Source organism: Vulpes vulpes, chromosome 12 (assembly GCF_048418805.1).
Source record: "Vulpes vulpes isolate BD-2025 chromosome 12, VulVul3, whole genome shotgun sequence".
NCBI lineage: Eukaryota > Metazoa > Chordata > Mammalia > Carnivora > Canidae > Vulpes > Vulpes vulpes.
In genome coordinates, this window is record NC_132791.1 from 179,068,204 (window position 1) to 179,089,900 (window position 21,697).

Genomic DNA, 21,697 nt, shown 5'->3' on the forward strand with positions numbered 1-21,697 from the left:
TGTTGCTTCCACTTTGGGGCTATTCTGAATAATGTTGCTATGAACACTGATGTATAATTTTTGGGTGAACATGTGTTTTCAATTCTCTCAGGTATATACCTAGGAGTGAAATTACTGGGTCATATGGTAACTATAACTTTTTGAGGAACTCCAGACTGTTTCCCAAAGTGCTTGCATCATTTTATATTCCTACCAGCAATGTAGGAGGGTTCTAATTTACCCACATCCTAGACTACACTTGTTATTGTTTTTCTTTTTTACTATACCCATTGTAGTGAGTGTGAAGTGACAACTTATTGTGGTTTTGACTTGCCCTGATGACTAAGGATATTGAACACCTTCTCATGTCCTTATTATTGACCATTTGAAGGATGTATTATTCAAGTCCTTTGCCTATTTTTAAATTGGGTTATTTGTTTTTTCAGTGCTGCTTGTTGTTTTTTAATATTCTTAATACTAGACCCTTTTAGGATATGTGACTTCCAAAAACTTTCTGCCATTGTGTAGGCTGTCTTTTTACTTCTTGACAGGGTCCTTTGAAGCACTAACAATTTTTATGTATGAAGTCCACCTTGTGTATTTTTTCTTTGGCTGCTTGTGATTTAGGTGTCATATCTAAGAAACCACCTCCTAGTCCACAGTCATTAAAACTTACACCCATGGTTTCTTCTAAAAATTTTATAGTTTTACCTCTTACATTTAAATATTTGATCCATTTTGAGTTAATTTTTGCATAAGTGTGAGACAGGGAGTTTCAACTTTATTCTTTTGCATGTGGATATCCAGTTTTTCTAGAATTATTTGTTGAAAAGTCTATTCTTTCCCCCATTAACTTGTTTTATTATCCTTGTTGAGTATCAATTGACCATAAATGTATGGGTTTATTTCTGGACTTTCAATTCTATACCATTGATCTATATGTCTATTCTTATGCCAGTATCATATAGTCTTGATATGAATCTTATATTTTAAGGAGATTGTTTTAACTTTTAAGTTTATTTTTTTTTAATTTTTATTTATTTATGATAGTCAAAGAGAGAGAGAGAGAGAGGCAGAGACACAGGCAGAGGGAGAAGCAGGCTCCATGCACGGAGCCTGATGTGGACTCAATCCCAGGTCTCCAGGATCATGCCCTGGGCCCAAGGCAGGTGCCAAACTGCTGAGCCACCCAGAGATCCCCATGACTCAGGTTTTATTAGATGGTAATAAGCGACCTTTTCCCAACAATAACTAGCCCCCTCAAGGTCCTGGAAACCTTGCTTCCAAAATTCCTTAGAGAGTACTCTATCTTCAAACCCCTCCCAACTGCCAGGTATATAATCAGCCACCCTTCACAGGCCCAGGGCAGCAGCTCTTCCTGCCCAGGGGTGCTGTCCCCATGCTTTAATAAAACCACCATTTTGCACCAAAGACGTCTCAAGAATTCTTTCTTGGTCTTCGGCTCCAGACCTCACCCCACCAACCTCATCTATATTCCAAAAATTCATCTCAAAGATCCCCTGAGATCACAACCTGAGCCAAAGTCAGACACTTAACTGACGGAGCCACCAAGATGCCCCAAGACTTTCCCTTTCCTAAATGTATTTAAAAGAAAAAAGACAAGGGGCGCCTGGGTGGCTCAGTCAGTTGAGTGTCCAACCCTTGATTTTGGCTCATGATCTCAGCCTGAGATCCAGCCTGAGTTAGCTCTGCGCTCAGTGAAGAGTCTGGGATTCTCTCCCTCTGCCCCTCCCCCCAACTCAAATAAATCTTTTTTTTTTAAAAAAGGAAAAAGACAAATTACTTTCTGCCCATCATCTTACCCTTCTCTCTTTACAGGATGTGTAGTACTTTCTTCTATTGCAGCAGTCAGCAAAACTTTTCTGTAAAGGGCCAATTTATCAATATTTTAGGCTTTGTGGGCACATCAGGATTCTGTCACATATTCTTCTTTCCCTTTGTTTTGTTTTTTGTTTTTGCAATCCATTAACCCTGTACAAACCATATTTAGCTGGAGGGACTGTACAGAAACAGCCCTGACTGATCCTGGCCTGCAGGCCTGCTATGGAACATTATTCTATTACGTTCAAGCACTGTATCAGGTGTGTGTCATGGCCCCTAGTTATCATCATGTACACAAAAAAGAGTTACTGGTTAGTTAACCAAAGAAATGTTATGTATTGATTTTTATCCTAACAGCAAAACAGGATTTTCAAACAAAATAATGTGAGTCAGTTTGATTTTTTTCAGTTATGTTTTGCTTCTGAATGAAACTGGTCTGTTCAGCCAAGGACACTGGCACAATTTACACGGATGTGGGCAGCCCGGGTGGCTCAGTGGTTTAGCGCCGCCTTCAGCCCAGGGCCTGATCCTGGAGAGCTGGGATGGAGTCCCACGTTGAGCTCCCTGCATGGAGCCTGCTTCTCCCTCTGCCTGTGTCTCTGCCTCTCTCTCTGTGTCTCTCATGAATAAATAAAATCTTAAAAAAAAAATACACTGATGTACTATAGGATCTAAATAATTATACAGGACAGAAACAGATGATGAATGCTGAATTGAAGCAACTGCTGGGTAGGAAGCAATTTTTCTTTTCTTTTCTTTTCTTTTTTAAGGATTTTATTTATTCATGAGAAACACATAGAGAGAGACAGAGACAGAGGGAGAAGCAGGCTCCATGCAGGGAGCCTGACATGGGGGGAGAGAGAGAGAGACAGAGAGAGAGAGGCAGAGAGAGACAGAGACACACAGAGAGAGGCAAAGACACAGGCAGAGGGAGAAGCAGGCTTTATGCAGGGAGCCCGATGTGGGACTGGATCCTGGGATTCCGAGATCACACCCTGAGCTGAAGGCAGACGCTCAACCGCTGAGCCACCTAGGTGTACTATAGGATCTAAATAGCAATTAGGAACCAATTTTTCTAAATGAGTTGTGTGACTTTTAGCAAGACATGGGCTCCATGACACTTTTCACTCATCTTTCATGGTTTGAACGAGGTTGCAATAATGTCAAGTACTCCAAAAGTTATCCAAACACACTGTGCTACTGAGGGCATGGGGAAATAAAAACTCTCATACATCAGTGGCGATGTAAATTGATGCTTCCTCTGTCAAGGGTGAGCTGGCAAATCTCTTCACATTAAAAATGTACCTACCCTTTGATGCAGTTCTGCCTTTGGGAATTTACCTATTAAATACAATCCATGCTAGCCAATATCTAGTCATTGCAGCATTGTTTATAGAGGCAGAATATTGGAAATAACCTGAATTCCCACCAACAGGACAGTGCTTAAAAATTATGGTACACATATATATTGGATTATGCAGTTCTTTAAAAGAATGAGAATTATTGATACCTACTGATATGGAACAATCTCCAAGATATATATCTTTGTATGTTATAGTACAAGTTACAGTATAGTGTACATAATGCTACTACATCTGTAAAAAAGGGCATGTGTATACATATGGTTTTACGTGCACATAATATCACTTGGAAGGATTTTGAAAGCATTTAACATTATCTGTTTAATATGGTATTCTAAAAGCTTTATGTAATTCACCCACTTAATCCTCATAACAACTTTATTAATGTAGGTGATATTATTCCCATCTTACAGATGAGGAAACTGAAGCATAGAGAATTAAGTAACTTTCTCAAAAGCACCAGAATCTGATAACAATGATTATTCTAACATCTTTTTCAGCTGTGTGTGTTTGTGTGTGTGTGTGTGTGTGTGTGTGTGTGTGTGTGTGGTTGGCTATTTATGCATTACTGTAAAAAATTTATTTTAAAAGTTTATCTGTACCATTAGGAAAATGAGAAGACCACAATGAGCATACTATTTACAAGCTAGTCAATCTCACTAATGTTCAACAATATGCAAAGTAAAATAATTTCTTAGTTTCAAAAAGATTAGAAAGATTGACAATGCCTATAGTTGGGGAGTACGAGGAAATGGGCATTCTCATACACTATTACTAGGAAGATAAAATAATAGCACCTTTTGGGAGAGAAGTTTGGTAATGGGTTGTACTAGTTTGGTAGGCCTGTTTTAACAAATTACCACAAACGCAGTCACTTAACAGAAATTTATTGTCTCATGATTCTGGGGACTAGAAGTCCTAGATCAAGGCGTTAATAGAGTTAGTGTCTTCTGAGGGCTTTAAGAAAGAATTGGTTCCAGGCCCTTTCCCTAGCTTCTGGTGGTTTGCTGGCAATCTTTGGTGTTTCTTGGTTTGTAGATGCTTCACCTGCATCTCTGCCTTCATCTTTACTTGGTGTTCCCCCTGAGTGTGTATCTGTCTTCAAATTTTACCTTTTCATAGGGATATAAGTCATTGGATTAGGGGCCACTCTAGGGACCTCATTTTAACTTGACTTGCTTTGTATAGACCCATTCTCCAAATAAGGTCACAATCTGAGGTCCTGGGGGTTAGCAATTCAACATATGAATTTTGGGGGACACATAACATGGGAACCAAATTTTTAAATATGCATATCCTTTGACCTACCAATGCCACTTATGGGACTCTGTCTTTAATAAGTGATCTGAAAAGAAAAATAGTCTGAACATATGCACATACATACTTAGAAGGATATTCACTATAGGACATTACAGAACATTATTGGAATCAACCTAAATACTCATAAGACATTTGGCTGAATTATGGTATATCTGCTTCCATGGTTAAAATGGATCGGTATGTACTGACAGAAAAAAAGATATGTAGAATGGGGTCCTGGCTTGCTTGGTCAGTAAAGTATGCAACTTTTGATCTCAGGATTCTAATTTCAAGTTCCACCTGGGCTAAGAGATTGCTTAAAAATAAAATCTTTAAAAAATATGCAGAGTATATTAAGTATAAAAAGTAGGTTTGGGGTGCCTGGGTGGTTCAGTCATTTAAGTGTCTGACTCTTGATTTCAGCTTAGGTCATGATCTCTGGGTTATGAGATCAAGCCTCACACGGGGCTCCAAGCTTAACACATAGTCGGCTTGAGATTCTCTCTCTCTCTCTCTCTCTCTCTCTTCCTCTGCCCCTTCCCCTGCTATTTCTCTTAAATAAATAAAATCTTTATTTAAAAATATAGAAAGCAGGTTTTTCAAAAAATTTTATTTATTTATTTGAGATAGAAAGTGAGAGAGAGAGAGAGAGCAAGAATGGGGGGCAGTGGGAGAGGGAGAAACAGGCTCCCTGCCAAGCAAGGAGTCTAACATAGGGCTCGATCTTAGGACCCTGGGATTATGACCTGAACCAACCGCAGACACATAAAGTCAGACCCACCCAGGGGCCCCAAAAAGCAGGTTTACCGAATAGTGTGCATGTTATTATCCTATTTGTATTAAATTTAAAATAAAAACACAAATTTTAATAATGTATTTTTAAAAGATTTATTTATTTATTCATTTATGATAGAGATAGACAGAGAGAGAGAGAGAGAGAGAGAGAGAGGCAGAGACACAGGAGGAGGGAGAAGCAGGCTCCATGCCAGGAGCCCAACGTGGGACTCGATCCCAGGACTCCAGGATCGCGCCCTGGGCCAAAGGCAGGCGCTAAACCGCTGAGCCACCCAGGGATCCCCTAATAATGTATTTTTAAAAATTAATAATGGCATAGGCATTTTCACTAACACCCACATATGTACTCTCAAATTGGTAAAAACAAACATATTTTTACTCTTAAAAAAAAAGTGGTGTTAAATTCAGTCCCCTTTATTCTGCTTTTCTTTCTTTTATTATTAATTTTTATTTTATTATTCTTAAATATTTTATTTATTTATTCATGAGAAACACACACAGAGAGAGAAGCAATCTCCATGCAGGAAGCCCGAGTCAGATTCGATCCCGAGACCCCAGGGTCACGCCCTGGGCTGAAGACAGATGCTCAACCGCTGAGCCACCCGGGGATCCCACTATGAACATTTTAAAACATACTTACACGTAGAGAGAATCGTACAACACTAACTCATTCAGTTACACAATCATCACAATCCTTGCCCCATTTTACCCCTATGCAAGGAATTCATGGTCTAAACATTTTTTTTTAAAGAATTTTATTTTATTTTATTTATGTTAGTCACAGAGAGAGAGAGAGAGGCAGAGACACAGGCAGAGGGAGGAGAAGCAGGCTCCATGCACCGGGAGCCCGACGTGGGATTCGATCCCAGGGCCCTGGGCCAAAGGCAGGCGCTAAACCGCTGCACCACCCAGGGATCCCGGTCTAAACATTTTTAAAAGGACATTTTCTTACAAAATCTCAATGCCATTTTCATGCTTAACAGAATAACAATTCTTTGGTTAGTTGGTATCATGCAAATACCTGGTCCATCATCTAAATTCCCCAATTGTCCCAAAAATGTCTTTTATATAGTTGGTTGGGTTGAACCCTTAAACAAGATCCACACACCTTCCTTACCTTTGGTTGCAAGGTCTCTAAGGCTTTTTAGATTCGAGCCCTCCGCCTCACTCCCATCTTTACGGTTGCCATTATCCTACTGCACAACAGACTTCAATTACATTTGCACGCATTTACAGGGGGGGAAAACACATCTACACATTTGAAAGGAACCACACACACTGTATTTTGAGGTTCTGGGAACGGCTTTTTAAAGAAATATTTCAAGTGGTGATAAACACACAGCATTACCGAGTCCATATAAACATTCAGTAATGTGTGGCTCCATCCTCGTCCTGTGGCCGCAGTACAATTTCGCAAACCACAGCTTCGGTCCCGGTGGACGCGGCCTCGACAGCAGGGGGCAGGGTTACCTCCGCTGGAAGCCAAGAGCCGAGGAGGCGCCCTTCCTTCGGTAAACGGGGAGACTGGTTTTCAAGGGAAAAACAAAAGTAAACGGAAGTTTAATTTAGCACAGAGATGGCATAGAGATAAGGTAAATCTCCGGAGAACGTGGTGTTGACAAAACATCAGTGAATTAAATAATAAAGAGATTCTGGCTGAAAGAGCAATCAGATTTGGTTTAAAAGAGGGGCTGGGAAAAAAAATAAAAGAGGGGCAGGGCTATTGGAGGACAAGGATGGAGTGAGGGTGGGCAAGTAAGGGAATAGGAGGAAGGGTCGGAAACCCGCTCAGTCGCTGCCTCGGGAGGGAAGAACCCGACGCCCGGCAGGAAAGCCCTTGGGGCGACTGGAGTTGACCCAAGGCCGGGAGCAAATAGCGGGGAGCAACTCCGGGTATCTAAAAGGTTAATACTGGAGCTGGGTTTTCGAGGGACTGGGAAAAAGCTGGGAAAAAAAAAAAAAAGCACCGGGCACAAAGCAGGTGAGCAAACTACTGCAGCCCGCCTCCCTGCGAGAGAGGGCGCGCCTCCACCAGGTGACGATCACGTAGGTGGCGTGACGTCGGCGCACGTCACCACCCATGCCTCCGCCGCGGGAAGTAGTCCCCATCGCGCCCGCTCTGAAGGGACCCGAATGAGGGAGCCTCGAGTCCCTCAGGACGTGAGTTCCGGGAGCGGCCGGCTCGCAGCCAATCCCTGGGTAGGGGGGCGTGGCTAGCTGACCCCCCCCCCCCCCGCGGATCCCTCCGCCCGCGCTTGCTTGTGCTGAGGCCGAGGGAGCCGCCATTTTGGATGCTGAGCTTTGAGAACCGAGTCGGTGTCAGCCGTTTTCACGCCTGGATTCAGCCAGGTGAGTCTTATCGGCAGTCTTATCGTTAAGGGTCTTTGTTTTTCTCCTCGCGCTGAGCTCTGGATTTAGGAGTTCCCCAGTCTGGGTTCACACGACCCTGAGGTGGCAGGTGAGGAGAAAAGGGAGGATCCTGGGTCTGGGGGTCAGGCCGGAGGTCCGCGGCGCGGGAGGCCGCTTGAGGCGGGGGCTGGGGGCGTGGCGGGGCCGCGAGCCGCGTGGAGACCGCTGGCCCCGGATACTTGAGGCGGCGGAACTTTTCCTCTTGTGCTTCCTACCTGGAAGCGTTCTTCCCCCGAGGCGGAAACGCCGCGGCCTCGGCGCCTGTTGGTGACGGGGCTCGGCCTGCGGTCTCGGGGTGACACCCTGTGCCCTGTTGGACTGGTCCAGAGAGGCTCCGGGAAGGTCGGGGTCTGCGTTGACCGCTCCATCGGCCGGAGGGAGTCGGCCTTCCTCCGTAGTTTCCGCGAGCAGCGGTCTTTGCCCCCCGTGTGGTAGGGGAGACCCTGTGAGGAGCCCGAGGCCCTCTCGTCTCGCTCCTCTCCGTATCCTCCGCTCTCTCTTCCGGGCTGCTGGAGCTCAGGGCTTCAAACTCAGCCGCGTAAACTTTCGCCGGGATCGGGATCCACAGAGGGTCCGTTTACCATTAGGAGGTAGGAAAGGCACAGCCCCTTCGTTAAAATTAAAAGCCGCTTATAAATCACTCTTTTCGGGGGGGGGGGGTTGTGATTCTTTGTTCTGGGTTATGCGTTTAACTTCGTATTGAAATTTCATGCAGACTAAAGGGTAGTAATGAATTCTCTCCTCATTTAGCTTCAACAACGATCAGTTCGGGGCCAATTTGGTTTAGATCTCTCCTTGTGCGTGTGTTTAATAAAATAGTAGTTGACATGCCTGTGAGTGGGCGTAGGCACGGAGAAGCCTTTGACTCCTTTACCTACAGTCCAGTAGTCCGTCGGAAATTTTGTTTTTACAACTTCCTCAGAAGCACATCTACTGGGAATAAAAGGACTTCGTGATACCCTTTTCTTAGAAGGTAAAAGAGTGTTTTGAAACTTTAATGTGGGCAGCCCGGGTGGCTCAGCGGTTTAGCGCCGCCTTCGGCCCAGGGCCCGATCCTGGAGACCGGGATGGAGTCCCACGTCGGGCTCCCTGCATGGAGCCTGCTTCTCCCTCTGCCCGTGTCTTTCTGCCTCTCTCTCTCTCTCTCTGTGTGTGTCTCTCATGAATAAATAAATAAAATCTTAAAAAAAAAAAAAAAACCTTTAATGTTAGAATTGGCTCTCATTTTCAAAGTACTGTTACTGTTTTGTCCAAATGATTTGTTTTTACTTTCTTCCTGTGCCTCTGGGCTTCTAAGTGATCAGGAGCCTCCGGAATCCCCAACTCTAGGCTTAAGTTCTCATTCATTTAAAATTAGAATCAAGTCCCAGCTGTAGGTAGTCTCTTCTGACTTTAAAAATAGAAAATGGGGTGTAGTCTAATGAAATAATTTCAAATACGGAAAAAGTTTTTGTGTGCATTAGTTTGCACATCAATACTAATTTCAGCATCATTTATATGACAGATGTCAGTTGGGGAAATAATTTGAAAATTACTACTCTGGAATATTAGCCATTAAAATAAAACTAAAGACTGTAGCATAACAGATACTATGTTACATGATAAAAGGCGGGGTTCAGTAGTGTCAGAGTCCATGATTACAACTGTGTAAAAATATGAGGAAAAACTCTTGGTGAGATGTATACCCAGTGACTCCTGTGATTTTTTTTTTTAATATTTATTTTGTTGAAACAAGACAAAAATACTTTCATAATATCTACACATTTCAATATTTATAGCTTCCAGAATATATGATGGTCTCTGCTTTCTGTAGTCTGTACTTTTCTTGTGTGTTACACATGATGCTACTGGTCTCGTGACCCTTTATTTTATTAACTTTTTAATCTTGATTAATTTGATCAGTGAAGGTTTGATAACAGTTGACAGTGTGAAAATACAGTAAAAGTTGGGTTTTTTTTTAAGATTTTTATTTATTTATTCATGAAAGACACACACACACACACACACACAGAGAGAGAGAGAGAGAGAGGCAGAGACACAGGCAGAGGGAGAAGCAGTCTCCATGCAGGGAGCTGGATGTGGGACTTGATCCCAGGATCATTCCCTGAGCTGAAGGCCCTCTATCAACAGCTGAGCCTCCCAGGCGTTTCTAAAATAATACATTGTAAATACAAAAGGTTTCTTTTATACTGCATACTATCATTCTAGTCACTGTTGACCCTGCTACCTCTTTTTCCCACTTGGTAGTTTTTGGAGCTACTCTTAGGCTTGTCTCTTAGGACTTCAGTTTTTGTTTTTGGTTTTTTTTTTCTGTTTTAACTACTTTAACTAGAGCTTTTAGGATTACCACCTCTGGACAGCTTCACAATTTTGGGCAGCAGGTGTGAGTTGCAGCAGTCTCTCCTTTCTCACCAAGTAACATGAGGAATGACTCGATTCATGGTTTTATACTTTCCCTTATTCAGAATAAAGAGAATTCTTCATTAAAAGGCTCTCCCCCCAAAAAAGAAAGAAAAACAGAGCTCCTAGAACTGAATGATAAAAGAGAGACTGGATAGATTTGTTCCAAAGTTGAGTGGGATCAAATGAGTTGGTAGAGCCAATAAGGGCACATGAGGCCAGTGTGTGACATAGTGTTGGTACACCAATGAAAATAGTACATCAGTACAGGCATACTCTGGAGATATTGTGGGTTCTGTTCTGTGGAGTTTTTTTTTTTTTTAATTAATTTATTTATTTATGATAGTCACACACAGAGAGAGAGAGAGAGGCAGAGGCAGAGACATAGGCAGAGGGAGAAGCAAGAAGCAGGCTCCATGCACCGGGAGCCCGACGTGGGATTCGATCCCGGGTCTCCAGGATCACGCCCTGGGCCAAAGGCAGGCGCTAAACTGCTGCGCCACCCAGGGATCCCTCAGTTCTGAACCACTATAATAAAGTGAATATCGCAATAGAGTGAGTCAAATGAATTTTTTAACTTTTTTTTTTTTTTTTAAGATTTATTTATTTGAGAGAAGGTGTGCGTTTGAGTGCACAAGCAGGGGGGGAAGATGGAAATGCAGGCTCCCTGCTCCTGGGATCATGACTTGAGCCAAAGACAGACTTAACTGGCTGAACCACTTAGGAGCCCCTGACTTTTGTTTTGTTTTGTTTTCAAAGTGCATATAATAATGTTTACACTTTATTGTAGCCCGTTAAGCGTGCAGTAGCATTATGTCTAACAAAAAAAGTGCCTATCTTAATTTAAAAATATTTTATTGCTAAGAAAAGGCTAACCCAGAAATTGTAACCTTATGCTGGTTGGGGGTCTTCCCTCCATGTTGATGGCTCCTTACTGATCTGGGTGAAGTGGAAGCCCTGGCAGTTTCTTAAAATAAGACAATAATGGAGTGGTTTTTTTTTTTTTTTTTTTAACTTTTATTTATTTATGATAGTCACAGAGAGAGAGAGAGAGAGAGAGACACAGGCAGAGGGAGAAGCAGGCTCCATGCACCGGGAGCCCGATGTGGGATTCGATCCCGGGTCTCCAGGATCGCGCCTTGGGCCAAAGGCAGGCGCCAAACCGCTGCGCCACCCAGGGATCCCTGTTTTTGTTTTTTTTTTTGTTTTTTTTAATGGAGTTTTTTTTTGCATCAGTTGACTCCTTTCATGAAGTTTCTCAGTGTATCATACTGTTTGATAACATTATATGCACCATAGAACTTTTTTCAAAAGTTGAGTCCTGTCAAACCCTGTTGGTGATTTATGTAATATTATAAATTCTTTGTTACCATTTCACCAATCTTCACAGCATCTTCACTAGGAATAGAATTCATCTCAAGAAACTACTTTCTTTGCTTATTCATAAGAAACAACTTCAACATTAACAGTGAGAGCGCACAAGCAGGGCAAGGGGCAGGCAGAGGTGAGAAGGCGAAGCAGGCTCCCCACAGAGCAGGGAGCCCAACTTGGGGCTCTATCCCAGGACTCTGATCACTATCCGAGCCTAAGGCAGACACTTAGTTGACTAAGCCACCCAGGTACCCCAAGAAACAACTTCTCGTCAAGGTTTTATCGTGAAATTTCAGCAATTCAGTCACATCTTCAGGCTTCACTTCTAATTTTAGTTAATTTGCTATTTTTACATTTATAGTAACTTCCTTCACTGAAATCTTGAACCCCTCAAAGTCATCCATGAAGATTGGAATTTTTTCCAGTCTTTTGTTAATATTGTTACTTTGCTCTCTTGCCATGAATCACAAATGTTCTTAATGGCATCTAGAATGGTGAATTCTTTCCAGAAGGTTTTCAATTGATTTTGCTCAAATCCATCAGAGGAATCACAATCTATAGCAGTTCTAGCCATGTAAGATATATATATATATATATTTTTTAAGATTTTATTTATTCATTCATGAGAGAGAGAGAGAGAGAGAGGCAGAGACACAGGCAGAGGGAGAAGCAGGCTTCATGCAGGGAGCCTGATGCAGGACTCAACCCCAGATTCTAGGATCACGACCTGAGCCGAAGGCAGACACCCAAACCATTGAGCCACCCAGGCGTCCCTGTAGGATATATTTCTTAAAAAGACTCGAAGGTTGAAATTACTCCTTGATCCATGAACTGCAGAATGGATGTTGTGTTATCAGGCATGAAAACGTTAATCTCCTACATCTCCATTAGAGCTCGTGGGTGACCAGGTGTCTTGTCAGTGAACAGTAAAGGAATCTTTTTTATTCTGAGCAGTAGGTCTCAATGGTGGTCCTAATATCTTTAGTAAACCATGTTGTAAACATGTGCTGTCATTCTGGCTTTGTTGTTTCATTTATAGAGCACAGGCAAAGTGGATTTAGCATAATTCTTAAGGGCTGTAGGATTTTCAGAATGGTAAATGAGCATTGGCTTCAACTTAGTCACTGGCTGCATTAGCTTTGTTTTTTTTTTTTTAAGATTTTTTTTTTTTTCATTTATTTATTCTTGAGAGACGCAGGCAGAGGGAGAAGCAGGCTCCATGCAGGGAGACTGACATGGGACTCTATCCCGGGACCCCAGGACCACACCATGGGCCGAAGGCCGTGCTAAACCGCTGAGCCACCTGGGCTGCCTGCTGCATTAGTTTCTAACAAGAGTTACTGGGTCCTTTGAAGCTGTAAATCCAGGCATTGACTTCTCTCTGAGTATGGAAGTCCTAGATGGCATCTCCTTCCAATATAAGGCTGTTTTGTCTACATTTAAAATCTGTTGTTTAGAGATACCTGGGGGCATCATCTTGGTCTGGGGATTGATTCCCACATTGGAGTCCTGTAAGGAGCCTGTTTCTCCCTCTGCCTGTGTCTCTGCCTCTCTGTGTCTCATGAATAAATAAATAAATAAAATTTTTTGAAAAATAAAATCTTGTTTAAAGGGCACCTGGGTGGCTCAGTCGATTAAGCAATCCAACTCTTGAGCTCAGCTCAGGTCTTGATCTCAGGGTGGTCAGTTCAAGCCCCATGTTGGTCTCTGTGCTGAGCAGTTAGAGACCATTATAGGGTTATTGATTGGCTTAATTTCAGTATTGTTTCTCAGGAAATAGGGATGCCTAAGCAGAGAGAGAGAGACGGGTGGAACAATCAGAACATACACATAAATCAGTAAAGTTCATTGTCTTACATTGGAGTGGTTGGTGGCACTCCAGTTACAATTTTACAATAGTAACATCAAGAATCTGTGGTCACAGATCACTGTAACATGTAATAATAATAAAGGTTGAAATATTGTGAGTGAGAATTACCAAAATGTGACACAGGCATGGATTGAGCTTTTGGAAAAATGGTGCTGATAGACTGGCTTGATGCAGGGTTGCAAACCTTAATCTGTAAAAAATGCAGAAGTGCGATAAAAAAAGGTATGCCTATGTATGAACTAGTTTCGTAATTACTAGTTCATAATCATTTCCTAGGATTTATGTTACAGTCATTTACATGTCTTACAGCTGTTTTTTGTCTTTCTCATTAGCTTGTAAGATCTTTGAAACTTTAGGGCGAGGTCTTATAATGTGTCTTTCTGTGGTGGCTTAGCACAGTGCTTGATAGAAGAGCACACAACAAACGGTGAGTGAATGCATGACAGTAAACATGTTGAGGCATAACATCTTAGAATAATCTGTGAATCAAAAGGAATTTTAAATGTGTTGTACAGTATTAGTATATGGTGCATATATATACATACACACACTCACATATACATATATTTATTTGTTCATATGTTTTACTTATGTGGATGTTTGCATATATATAGAACAGTTAACTTGACCAGAATATTTTATTAACTTTCAGATTGTTCCTAAATTTAATATTCCTAATCATGCCATGTACAAAGATTATGGTATTTAGCTTTGGAAACAGGTTCAAATCCTGGAATGGTAATGGAGTTGGTATTTTGCATTAGACTAGTTTGGGGTCTAATGACCTGTTTCATATATTGATAATTATTTAGGATCTTTAGTTGTTGCCTTTGTGGTTTAATGCATTATCTTTAATGATTCATGGTTTTTGTAGAACAGGAATCTAGTTTCTGAAAACTGAAAATCCTTGAAACTTAGGGGTACCTGGCTGGTTCAGTCAGAAGAGCATGAGACTCTTGATCTCCAGGTTGTGAGTTTGAGCACCAGGATGGGTTGTAGAGATTACTAAAAACAGAAATTAAAAACTTAAAAGAAAGAAAATTCTTGAAACTTAAGTTAACAAAATACTTTGGCAAATTATTATTTTTTCCTTAAATCTAAAACAAAAATTAAGTCAGTGGAATTAAAACAAAGAATGTTATTTTTATTTAAATTTCTTACTAATTAACAATAGTGACAGCTTTGTACAAAGCTCTGTGCCTGGCAGTGTGGGAAAAACAATGGAACCGCAGAAATAGGTTTGACCAAAGGAAAAAAAAGAAGCTTTGACTTCAAGCAACTATACTGATTACAGTTGAAGTCTTCCAATGACTTTGAAACAGGTTAGTCAAAAAAGTCAAAGCTGGGGAGAAAACATACAAAGCATACTTTAAATATTTTATTTCAACCTAAAACATATAAAAAGCCTATTTATCATTTAATTCTCATACCAGCCTTACAAGGTGTGAGGGTTCATGTGATACTGGTATTAATTTTCTGTAGATGATTGATAGAAAATTCTTAAGTGTTTAATAGAGAAGCCACCTGGGCCTGAGTTTTTTTTCCTTTTGAATGTTTTTTAATTTTAGATTCAATTTTTGTTATGTGTATGGAGTAATTACATTTTCTATTTCTTTGTCAGTTTTGGTAAGTTGAGTTTCCGAGATTTGTCTATTTATAGAGGAAAGTTGCTAATTCCTCTTTTCATTAATATCTCTAGGATTTGTAATGATATTCATTCCACCCTTCATTCCTGATAGTTTGTCCCTTTTCTATAGATTTATCAATTTTTAAAGATAATCTTTATGCTCAACATGGGGTTTGAACTCACCACCCCGAGATAAGTGTCCTGTGCTCTACTGACTGTGTCAAGCCAGGTGCCCCAAGATTTATCAATTTTTTTTTAAAGTTTATTTATTGAGAGAGAAACTGTACACATGCCTGGGGGCGGGGGGTAGAAAGAGAAGCAGGCTCCTTGCGATGCAGAGAGATCTCTATCCATGGACCCCAAGATCACGACCTGAGCTGAAGGCAGTCTGCTTGGTGTCTGCCTTCAGTTTAGATCATGATCCTGGAGTTCCCAGATTAAGTCAGGCTACCCGTTTCTCTCTGCCCCTTGCTCCTGCTCTGTGTCCTCTAAAGTAGATAAAAATCTTAAAAAAAATTTTTTTCCCTAGATAACCAGAATTTGGTTTTGTTTATTTTTCTGTAGTTTTCCGCTTCAGATTTATTTATTTATTTATTTATTTATTTATTTATTTAGCCTTGTTTTTATTATTTTCTTCTGGTTGCTTTGGGTTAATACAGCTCTTTTTATAGTTCCTCAGGTGGTAGCTTAGATTACTAATTTGAGACCTTTTCTAATACAAGCATTTAGTGTTGTAAATTTCCCCTTAAGCACTGCTATTTTTTTAAAAATTTTTTTAAAAGATTTTATTTATTTATTCATGAGAGACAGAGAGGCAGAGACCCAGGCAGAGGGAGAAGTAGGCTCTCCAAGGGGAGCCCGACATGGGACTCGTTTGGGGATTCCAGGATCACACCCTGGGACAAAGGCAGGCGCTCAACCTCTGAGCCACCCTGGTGTTCCCCTTAAGCACTGCTTTTTAAGCTACATCCACAAGTTTCAATATTTTCATTCCCTTGCAATTCAAACCTTTAGATATTTTTTCCTGCTTGCAATTTCCTCTTTGAGCCTTGGATTATATAGAAGTGTATTGTTTAATTTTCCAGCATTTGGAGATGTTCTGTCTTGTTAACTGATTTCTGGTTCAGTTCCATATGGTTAAATTTCATACTTTGTGTGACTTCCACTCTGTTTTGTTAAGGTTGTTTTGTAGGCTAGGATATGGTCTACATTCAAGTATGTTCCATGTGCTTTACTATGTTGGGTGGAGTTTTCTGTAACTGTCATTGAGATAGGTTGGTTGGGTGTGTTCAGTTCTTGTATGTCCTTGCTGATATTTTGATCATTTACTGATGAAGTATGTTGAAGTATCCAGCTATAATTAGGGATTTGTTTATTTCTCCTATCTTATCTGTGAGTTCTTGATTCATATATTTTGAAGCCCTATTTGTAGGTGCATTCATTATTAGGATTGTTATATTTACTTGGTGAATTCACTCTTTTATCGTTATTATATCATTTTATAATGTTCCTTTTTTATCCGTAGTTTTCCTTGTTCTGAAATCTACTTTGTCTAACATTAATATAGTCCCTCCAACTAACTTGAACTTTCTTTTTATTTTTATTTTTTAAATTTTTAAAAAAGATTTTATTCATTCATGAGAGACAGAGAGAGAGAGAGAGAGAGAGAGAGAGAGAGGCAGAGACATAGGCAGAGAGAGAAGCAGGCTCCCTGCAGGAAGCCCGACTTGGGACTTGATCCTGCTCCCGGGGCTCCGGGGATCTCACCCTGGGCCCAAGGCAGGCACTCAACCACTGAGCCACCCAGGCATCCCTAACTTTCTTTTTTTAAAAATTGAATTATACAAGATGAAATCAGAGAGGGAGACAAATCATATGAGACTCTTAGGAAACAGAGGTTCGCTGGAGGGGAGGGGGTGGGGGGATGGGTTAAGGATAACTGGGTGATGGACATTAAGGAGGGCATATGATGTAATGAGCACTGGGTATTATATAAAATTGTTGAATTACTGATCTCTACCTCTGAAGCTAATAATACATTATATGTTAGTTAATTGAATTTAAATAAAAAAGAAAAGTTGCCCAGGGCCACATATCTCCTAAGTGGCACAGCCACAATTTAAAACCAGGCAGTGTGACTCCAGAGTGTCACCTCTGTGCTGTGGTGCTTTTACCATCAGCAATTTGGCAAGAGAAACAGCCAGATTATGTCTTTTTGTTTCATTTTCATCTCATGATCAAGCAGATGTCATTTAAGAGTACTATTTTGGGGGGGCACCTGGGTAGCTCAGTGGTTGAGCATCTGCCTTTGGCTCAGGTCATGATTCTGGGTTCCTAGGGTGGGGTCCTGGGATCGAGTCCCTCATCAGTCTCCTCTGCTTGAGTCTGCTTCTCCTTCTGCCTATGTCTCTCTTGAGTAAATAAATAAAATCTTTAAAAAAAAAAAAAAAAGTATTATTATTTTTTCAATCCTTAGTGTTTTATGTTGAAACCTTAGCACATTAAAAATGAAAACAAAACAAAAATTTTAAAAAATAAGTTAAAATCGGCATAAAACATTATATTAGTTTCAGGTATACAGCATAATGATTATTATGTATATTGAAAAATGATCGTTAGAGTAAGTCTAGTTAACATCCATCACCATACACAGTTAACAAAACTTTTTTCTTGTGATAACTTTTTTGTATATGTGTGATAAGAGCTTTTAAGATCTACTCTCAGCAACTTTCAAATAAGCAGTATAGTATTATTAACTAATCTATACATTCACATCCCCATGACTTAAATATTTATTCCTGGAAGCTTGTACTGAAATGGGTGGAAGGGTGTAAAAAAATTAAACTTCCAACTTTCTTTTGATGAGTGTGTGATACACATTTTTAATTCTTTTACTTTATTTCTTTTAAAGATTTGAGAGAGAGCAAGCTTGAGTAGGGGAAGGGGCGGAGGGAAAGGAACAAGTTGACTCCCCACTGAACAGGGAGCCCCACACGGAACTTGATCCTAGGACCATGACCTGAACCAAAGGCGGGAGCCTGAACCAGGTGCCCCAACCTTTTTGTTTTTAAAATTTTATTTGAGTGGGGAGCATATGAGCTCATGTGAGTAGTGAGGGGAGAAGAGGGAGAGGGACAAGCAGACATTGCACTCATGACCTGAACTGAAATCAAGAGTTGGATGCTTAACACACTGAGCCACCCAGACACATTCTTTCACTTTTAACACTGAGCCACCCAGGCACATCCTTTCACTTTTTTAACGTACTTGTTTTTATTTTATCAAAGCGAGTTTCTCATTGATAGAATATAGACGGACCATTTTTTTGGACCATTCTGACCATTTCTGTCTTTAAGTTGTTTTTAGACCATTTTTATATAATTATTTATGTAATTATTATTTAAGTTCAAATATTAAAAAACACCATTTTATTATGTTTTCTGTTCTCTGTTTTTCATTTGTTAGTATTTTTGCCTTTTGGGTTATTTGAATACTAGTATTCCAGTTTAAAATATTGAAGGTTTTTTTTTTTTTTTGTATGGTATTTTTTACAGGTCACTATATGTATTACAGTAGATATACTTTGACAGTACATTTAGAGTCAGTATTTTCTCTGGCTGCTTTCGGTATTTTACAAATTTATCTTTAGTTTTCAGCAGTTTTTTGATGAGTCTGGGCAAACATTTCTTTGTGTTTATGTTGTTTGGAATCCCCTTTTTCAGGCTATAGACATATGCTTTTCGCTAAATTATGCCATTAGCTAAATTTGGGGAATTTTCAGACTTTAGGGTTTGTTTTTTTTTTTAAGATTTATTTTAGAGGTGCCTGGATGGCTCATTTGGTTGAGCGTCTGTCTGCTTGCAGCACGGGTCATGATCTCAGGGTCCTGGAATTGAACCCCGTGTTGGGCTCTCTGCTCAGTGGGAAGCCTGTTCTCCCTCTCCTCCCCACTTGTACTTTCTTTTGCTGTTTCTCTCAAATAAAGTCTTTTAAAAAAAATTTAGAGAGCAAGGGAGAGCACCCACACATGTGCGATTGTGGGGAGGAACAAAAGGAGAGGGAGAGAGAATCTCTATTTTCCTCAGCTTCCTTCCTTACCATCAACTTGTCTTCTGTGTCACTCACTCTTTCTTCCACCTCATTAACCCTAGCAGTTAGGAAATCCAGTTTATTTTTTTATTTTATTTATTTATTTGTTTTAAAATATTTTATTTATTCATGAGACAGAGAGAGAGAGGCAGAGACACAGGTAGTGGGAGAAGCTGACTCCATGCAGGGAGCCCAATGTGGGACTCAGTCCGGGGACTCCAGGATCACGCCCTGAGCCACCCGAGCATCCCAGGAAATCCAGTTTAAATTGCATCTCATTTAGTTTATTTTTAATTTCAGATTGATTAGATCTAAATTCTACAGTAATGAAGTCTCTGGAGTCCTTTGTGCTTTTTTTCCAGAGCCACGAGTTGCTTTATAATTATGCTTCTGAATTGGCTTTCTGACATCGAGTTGAAATTCATACTCTGTAACTCTGTGGCAGAGAGTACTGTTTCTGATTCTTTCTTTTGTGGGAATTCTTCCTTCTAGTCATTTTGTTTGTTGCAGAGTGGCTGTATGAGTGGGCTGAGTCAAAAATATCAACCATGGCCCAAGTAAATTCCACCCTAGATGATTCTGACGAGGTCAGAGACCAGAAAATGAAAAAAGATCAGAACAAAATAAAACAAAAGGACCACTAAAGTGATAAATTTTAAAACAAAGTAGTAAAAAATGCCAAAAACCCCAAAGAAGAAGAAAAAAGTAAAGAAAAAGAGAAAAAAGGAGGGGACCCAGGGGATGGTGATGGTGAAGGGGTGGTAGTGGAGAGAGAATATAGTCTACCTGAGGGGTCCTAGAGGGTGATCCTCTTGATTCTGAGTATATTTTGTTCTGTATGTTAGAAGATGCTCAGCATCCCATATATAAACCAGCAATACTTCTAGAAAGCTCCAATATTGCCACCAAAACAGAAGATAAAAGAGGGGGGCAGAATGGAAATAAAGAGAGAATATAATCTCATAGAACGAACCAGCCTGGTATTCCTCTTGGTTCTGGGTGCATGCTGGTCATGTTTTAGAAGGTATTCTGCCGGCCGGCCCGGTGGCTCAGCGGTTTAGCGCCGTCTTCAGCCTAGGGCATGATCCTGGAGACCTGGGATCAAGTCCCTCCCTGCATGGAGCCTGTTTCTCCCTCTGCCTGTGTCTCTGCCTCTCTGTGTGTCTCTCATGAATAAATGAATAAAATTAAAAAAAAAAAAGAAGGTATTCTGCCATTGTAGAACAAAACAAGGCAGAGAAAACAAAAAACACAAAATAAAAACCCCTATCTCCTATATCTCCCCAAATTAAATTGAATATGTTGAAGGGAATCCAGAAGTGAAAAAATATATCTAAGACGTGTAATTGTAGATATATGAAAGTCAAAAAGGAAAAAACTTAAAAATGAAGAGCTGGTAATATTGTAGTTAAGGTGGGGAAAGGGAAAAAATATTGGAAATGTTTAGTCTGATATAAAAACTAATTGTAGTGGAAAAAGGGGAAAAACAATTTTAAAAGGGGAGGGAGACCCTCTAGTTCTGTATACTATATTCCCTCGATTTTCCCTTGCTCCTGGAGCTTTTCAGCACTGCTTGGTCAAGAACTCTTCCCCTGTTCTTCCAGCTGGTCCTCTGGGGGAGGGGTCTGCTGTGCTGATTCTCAGGCGTCTGTGCTGGGCAGAGATGCCCCGCCCCTTACCAGTGTGAGCAGTTTAGTCCTTGAGGCCTTTGTTCCCTGGCGGCCCTGCCCCTCCCAGGCACACGGTGAAACAAGGAGGAAAAACATCAGTGGCTGCGGCCAGATTTCCAGCTCTGGAGTCGAGCTCCGGATGAGTAACTAATGCAATCTTCAGTCCTCACTGGCCTAGATGCTCCCAGGCCGATGAGGGTGCACAGAGATGTACAGCTTGGGGGCGCCCAGCGGCAGGAGAGTTTTCGCTGTCCTTTGCTCTCCCTGGTTCCACCTGTCCCGGGGGAATGTAGGATCGCTGGCTTTGTCCGCTTGGGTGCCCTGGTATCCGGAGCCCTGTGCTGGAACCACGCTCTCCTGGGGGCCACTTCTCCTTAAGGGAAAAGGGGCACAGCCGCCCCCGTTCGTAGCTGGCTCACCTAACCTATTGGCTTCTCCCAAATGCCCCGGAGGGCTGTGGCACTCCAACCCTTTACCGATATCAGACCATGGTTTGCAGTGAGCTATCCCCCCAGAGCATCTCCTCAAATAGTGACTCTGGGAATCTTGAGGCTTCATTCCCCTCCTGTGGTTCTGCTGGATTTCCCTGCTAAGCACTTTTCTGTCAGGGAAAAATCCAGTGCGGATCCAGGGCTGGACTTTCCTGTCCCGGAGGCTTTCACAGCTCCGCTTTAGCTCTGCTACTCGTGGTGCCCCTCCCCCACTTTATTCTTTTTTCTTTATTTTTTTCACCTTCCTACCTTGTTAGAAGCGAAAACTTTTCTCTCTGTAGCATTCCAGCTGTTCTTTTTTTTGTTGTTCTCTCTTTAAATCTCAGGTTGAATTCATAGGTGTTCAGGATGTTTTGAAAGTTATCTAGGTAAGTTGGTGGGACTGGGTGAGTTGAGGACCCTACTCCTCTGCCATCTTGCCCTGCCTCCAGGGGAGAATCTCCAGTAGATTCCCAGCTGGACCTGGAGTCCTATATAGGGGTTGATCTCGGAAC

General features: G+C 41.1%; 1 protein-coding gene across 3 annotated transcripts in view; it reads left to right on the top strand.

Annotated features, from left to right (window-relative positions):
• The first annotated feature begins 6,833 nt into the window (after positions 1 to 6,833).
• Positions 6,834 to 21,697, top strand: part of IST1 (IST1 factor associated with ESCRT-III) — a 33,450-nt gene continuing 18,586 nt past the window's right edge. Inside the window, exons 1-2 of one of the 3 annotated variants that reach the window (XM_072731590.1) lie at positions 13,659 to 13,753; positions 14,501 to 14,648. The gene's annotated coding sequence lies outside the window, so the exon portion shown is untranslated. Of the gene's footprint in view, positions 7,626 to 7,840; positions 8,276 to 13,658; positions 13,754 to 14,500; positions 14,649 to 21,697 lie in introns of those variants that run through there. The other 2 variants (XM_026011627.2, XM_026011628.2) reach the window with 2 other exon arrangements.